General features: G+C 37.6%; 1 pseudogene; it reads left to right on the top strand.

The window, feature by feature from the left end:
* The first annotated feature begins 2,069 nt into the window (after positions 1-2,069).
* On the top strand, positions 2,070-5,508 carry LOC142523088 (U-box domain-containing protein 6-like; annotated as a pseudogene).
* Positions 5,509-6,000: the final 492 nt, after the last annotated feature.

Here is a 6,000-nt window from a genome sequence, read left to right as displayed (position 1 = left end):
GACCCTTCTTCCTGTTAACTTCAAGTTATCCTCCGAGATGTGTCCTAGCAGTGAAGCGGAGGGGATGGAGATGTCTCGAGTACCGTATGCATCAGCAGTGGGAAGCCTGATGTTCGCCATGATCTGTATAAGACCGGACATTGCTCAAGCAGTGGGAGCAGTTAGTCGGTATATGGCGAATCCTGGAAGAGAGCATTTGAGCACTATTAAGAGGATCCTTAGATACATTAAGGGTACCTCGAATGCTGCATTATGTTATGGAGGATCAGATTTTACACTCAGGGACTTTGTCGATTCAGATTATGCAGGTGATCCTGATAAGAGGAAATCTACTACTGGTTATGTGTTTACACTTGTAGGGGGAGCATTAAGCTGGGTTTCAAAACTGCAGACAGTTGTGGCGTTATCTACAACAGAGGCAGAATACATGTCAGCTACTCAAGATTGCAAGGAGACAATATGGATCAAAAGGTTATTGGAGGAGATCAGGCACAAACAAGAAAATGTTTCTTTGTTTTGTGACAGTCAGAGTGCCTTGCACATCGCAAGGAATCCAGCCTTTCATTCCAGGACAAAACACATTGGAGTACAATTTCACTTTGTTCGAGAAGTAGCAGAAGAAGGAAGCGTGGATATGCAGAAGATCCATACAAAGGACAACATAGCTGATTTTCTGACCAAACCAGTGAACACTGATAAGTTTGAGTGGTGTAGATTCTCAAGTGGCCTAGCAGAGACGTAAGCAGCAGGTAATGGCAAGATTGAAAGGATGTGTGGAGATGTGTTTGATTCTCAATCAAATCTCCAAGTGGGAGAAATGTCGACAAACATCAAATGGGGTGGGGACAAAAATTATTAAAACGTTTTTTGCAGGCTTGGAAAGTTGGCAAATAATTCAGACGGAATTTGAATACGCGTTTTTAACGCATATTCACACGGTCAAAAGGCTCTATAAATAGAGCTCCCCCTTCATTCTGAAATTATCCATTCTTCGAGTTTTCTCTCATCTTATAAGCATTTGAGTGCTTAGTTCTATAATATTTGTGAGGTGTTTTATTCTCCTATATTAAGAGAGTGTATGTTTTCTTTGGAAACACAGTGAGTGAGTTGTACACCACAAAATATTATAGTGAAATTCTTTTCATCTTGCCCGTGGTTTTTACCCTAATAATTTTTAGGGGTTTTCCACGTAAATCTCGGTGTCCAGTTTATTTTTTATTTTCGGATTTTATTATCTCAAATTCCGCACGTGAGACCAACACATTATTTATATCTTTTAATAAAATGACGAGCGTTTAATTATATAGTCTCAATAAAAATATTTTTCAAGGTAACTCAATGGTAACAATAAAATTTTTTTGAGTGGTCATCTGTGAAACCTGAAAGAATAAAAAAATTGTACGAAGTAAGTTATTTATTTGGTTAGAAGCTTCTACATTTATCACTTGATTTTAAATTCAGCTCATAATTAATTTATTTAAGCATTATAAGCTTATAGCTCAATTCAAGCTAAATAATCTTAATCTTAAATGTATAAAAATATTTGATTTGTTTGTTGTATTTGGGGAAAATAATAAGGCAAAAACTTGTGTGAGACGGTCTCACGGGTCGTATTTTGTGAGACAGATCTCTTATTTGGGTAATCCATGAAAAAATATTACTTTTTATGCTAAAAGTATTAATTTTTATTGTGAATATCGCTAGGGTTGATATGTCTCACTGATAAAAATTCGTGAGATCATCTCATAAAATACCTACTCAAACAATAATCATGACTAAGAATTAATACTACAAGGGAGTGGAATTGCAACCTAGTTTTGATGGTCACGTGCATCATGTATTGATGAAGACACGTGATTTTTGGGACCTTATCCAAATTATTTATTTTTTAAAAAATATTTTATTATCTTACTTTTATAATATAATATTAAATAAAATTGAAAAGTACCCGCGTAATTAATCTTGCCATAAAAAATATTTATGTGAATTCAATACGTCGGCAGGGGCAAAACCGACATTTCGTTTGCCAATATTTATGACTTCGTGTGATCCGCTCGAAGCTAACAGACAAACAAGTGGATGGGTCAGCAACTGTCGTTCCCTCCATCATCACAGAATATTAATTGAAATTTTTTGATTTCCGAAGAATTCTTCAGTTTATTCATTGCATGAAGCTTTGTTGGACAATCTTCGGTCGACTCTGCTAGGTGGGTGAATTTTATTGGTTTCGATTTTTGTATTCTTTTGGTGTAATTTGTATGAGATCTCGCCGAGAAATGTATTCAAGTATTTTTTTTTCATTGATCGGTTTTTTTTGTTCTTTTTCGGTTTTTAATTAATTATCCGCAGATTGTGTAGAAATTTTCCATGGAAATCAAATGTTTCAGCTGATTATTTTTCTCTTTTGCCATTTCGAGGCTCGTTTCTATGTCGTATATTCCATTTTCCATAGCGATTCTGTGTGTTTTTCTTTTTCGTGAATCCAAGCATGTAAATTACGTGTTTGTATTCTGTTTTGGCAGGTTTTATGATATTCAATGGACAATTCTGAGATTGAAGATAGGTTACTATGCATTGGCGAGCCAAAGGTACAGAGTTGTATATGCTTTTCAAGCAACTACTCTTAAAATCTCCGGTCAACCCTCGCGGTGGCACAAACAATCATAATATTTATAGAAATGTTGTGTTTCGACTTAATCGAGATTTATGATTGTGGGTGCTGCAGCTGCACCGTGAAATGTGCAAGAGCTTACGCGCTGTGTATGCGAAAGTATTCGCTATATTTCCCGACATAGAAGCGACTCGACCCAGAAGCACGTCCGGTATTCAAGCACTATGTGCTTTGCACATAGCACTTGAGAACACTAAGGCTATTCTTCAACACTGTGCGGAATGCAGTAAACTTTACTTGGTATTGCTGCCCATCCTTTGAATCTTGTTGGAAAAAATGTGGTAAAATCTATCAATATATTATTGGTTTGATCCAAATGATTTGGTTTTGTTATCAGGCTATAACTGGAGATTCTGTTGTTCTGAAATTTGAGAAAGCAAGACGTGCTCTCCGAGATAGTTTAAGGCGGATTGAAGATATAGTTCCGCAGCCCATTGGTGTTCAGGTGACACCGGATATAGTTATGTTATTTGGTTGATATGATTTAAGAATTTTTAACTATTTTAAGTGCTAGTTTTTCAATACAGTATCATAAATTTTATGAAGCATCAATCTTATATTATTTTGATTCAAATAATACGTCTTCTTTCAGATCGCTGAAATTTTAGTCGACCTTGGAAGGATTGAGTTCTCTGTTAATCAAATGGATAAGCAAATTGGTGAAAATATCATTTTATTGCTACAGAAGGGGAGAAACTTTAACAGCAACTCTAACAACGAAAGTGAGCTTGAATCTTTTAACGAGGCCGCTTCGAAGCTTGGCATTAACTGTTTGAGAGCAGCTCTCAGAGAGAGAAGGGCTCTCAAGAAACTACTAGAAAGAGCCAGGGCTGACGAAGACAACCGGAAAGAGTCAATCGTGGCTTATCTTCTGCATCTCATGAGAAATTATTCAAAGTCATTCAGGACCTGAGTTCTCGGATGACAATGACTCGCAAGGTTCAACACCTTGCTCCCCAAATATCCAAGAATCTTTCGACGGACATGAGATTTGGGCAAAATGGTTGTGATTTTGATAAGAAGCTGTCAAAATTAAGTTCTTTGAATTTCAAGACGAACTTTAAGAAATCCGAGCAGATGCCTGTCCCACCGGAAGAGCTTAGATGTCCTATATCATTACAACTTATGTATGATCCAGTTATCATAGCTTCTGGGCAAACGTATGAAAGGGTTTGCATTGAAAAATGGTTCGATGATGGGCATATTACTTGTCCTAAAACTCAGCAGCAGCTCCCTCATCTTTCCTTAACTCCTAATTATTGTGTCAAGGGTCTGGTGGCTAGTTGGTGTGAACAGAATGGGGTTCCTGTTCCATGCGCCCCACCAGAGTCACTCGACCTCAATTATTGGAGGCTCGTGTTGTCAGAAGGCGACTCTGAAAATTCAAAGTTGACAGGAACTGTTGGCTCATGCAAGTTCGAGTGCATCAATGCAGCACCTGATGACAGAGATGTCATTGAGGAAGCTGGAGAGACGAAAGTAGAAGCTGTTTCTGCACTGGAAGCCGATGAAAAAGAATTTTCATTTGAACAATATGATAACTTTTTGGTCATTTTAGACAAAGAGGATGACCTGTTGAAGAAATGTAAAGTGGTGGAACGGATAAGACACCTGCTAAAAGGCGATGAAGAGGCTAGGATTTATATGGGGACCCATGGTTTTGTGGAAGCGTTGCTGCAATTTTTAGGAGTCTGCTGTCTCTGCTGGTTCTGTCACTGCTCAGGAAATTGGAGCAATGGCTCTCTTCAACTTGGCTGTCAACAATAATAGGTATACTTGCCTCTGATCATAAGTTAGCTTTCCAATTCAACATACAATGAGCTTTATCATAAACTCTATTAATTCCTTTTTGTTGCGATGATAGAAACAAAGAATTGATGTTGGAATCAGGAGTACTTCCACTACTGGATAAAATGATGGCCAATACTGATTCAGTTGGAGCAGCAACAGCACTTTACCTCAATATTTCCTGCCTTGATGCAGCCAAGCCGATTATTGGAACTTCAGAGTCTGTCCCTTTCTTGATCAGAGTTCTTAAACGTGAATCCAACACACAATGCAAGCTCGACGCCCTCCACACTCTCTATAACATTTCCAGCCATCCAGCCAACATTCCACACCTTCTGTCATCTGGTATTATTGATTCTCTTCAAACTCTTATTTCACAGCCTGAGGACCACACTTGGACCGAGAAATGCATAGCCGTTGTAATCTATTTAGCTTCAAGTAGCACTGCGAGAGATGAAATCATGAAGACTCCTGGTCTTGTTAATGGGCTAGCAACTATATTAGATGTTGGTGAGCCTGTTGAACAAGAACAAGCAGCTGCATGTCTTCTTGTATTATGTACTGCAAATGAAAAGTGCAGTCAAATTGTTCTTCAAGAAGGGGTGATACCATCATTGGTGTCAATTTCGGTAAATGGGACCGCAAGAGGAAAACAGAAAGCTCAAAAGCTTCTGATGTTGTTCCGAGAACAGCGGCAGCGGGATGCATCACCACCTCCAGTTCGACCGAGGGTCGAGAGCACTCAGAGCAGCAAGATGGTATTGCCTGCTCATGATCCAAAACCGTTATCCAAGTCAATCTCAAGGAGAACGGTGGAGAAAGCTATGAGTTTTTGGTGGAAGAATAAAAGTCGCTCTGTACATCAGTATTGACAAGTGCTGGTAGATTCTTCATCTGGTTAGTGTTGTAAAGTCTGTTGATCCTCGTGTTTTTGTGGTGGACACAAGAGAGTGTACATATATACCGTACAATATGATACTTTCATGTATATAATCACAAGTTCAGATTTAACTGTGACACATTATCCAACCTTTGTTTGAACATTTAGTAGCTTCTCCTTTCCAAGATGAAACAACTGCATTTCATCCTGTTTTCTGCACCACTGTCGTTGGACACACTATAGTATGCTTGTAGATCGAGTCAAGATCCAATAACAATCCAACAATGCTTGTAGATCGAGTAAGAGATCCAATAACTAAAGTGTGTTTTATTTCCAACAACCTCCTTCCATAACTAGAGGTATTGAACATAAACTTTAAAAAATCTATAAAACTCTACAAGTATGTAATATTTATATAGATCTCCAATTATTCTAATAGAATTATTTGCGTACAAACATTAAGTATTGTAACTCTTAAAGATTTTGGTAGACTTTTAATTAAATAAAATATCATTTTAACTATATATCTCTCTTTCTCTCTCAAAAGACGACGCTTTTCTCATCTATAAAGACAAATCAAGTTTAAGAGTCATGATTCATTATTTATGAACTATTATGATTTCTCGGTATATTTGTGTTGAAATGTGTTTTAAACAACTTA

Source organism: Primulina tabacum, chromosome 13 (assembly GCF_025594145.1).
Source record: "Primulina tabacum isolate GXHZ01 chromosome 13, ASM2559414v2, whole genome shotgun sequence".
NCBI lineage: Eukaryota > Viridiplantae > Streptophyta > Magnoliopsida > Lamiales > Gesneriaceae > Primulina > Primulina tabacum.
Note: the sequence above shows the minus strand (reverse complement) of the source record. Positions and strands in the feature narration are given on the sequence as shown.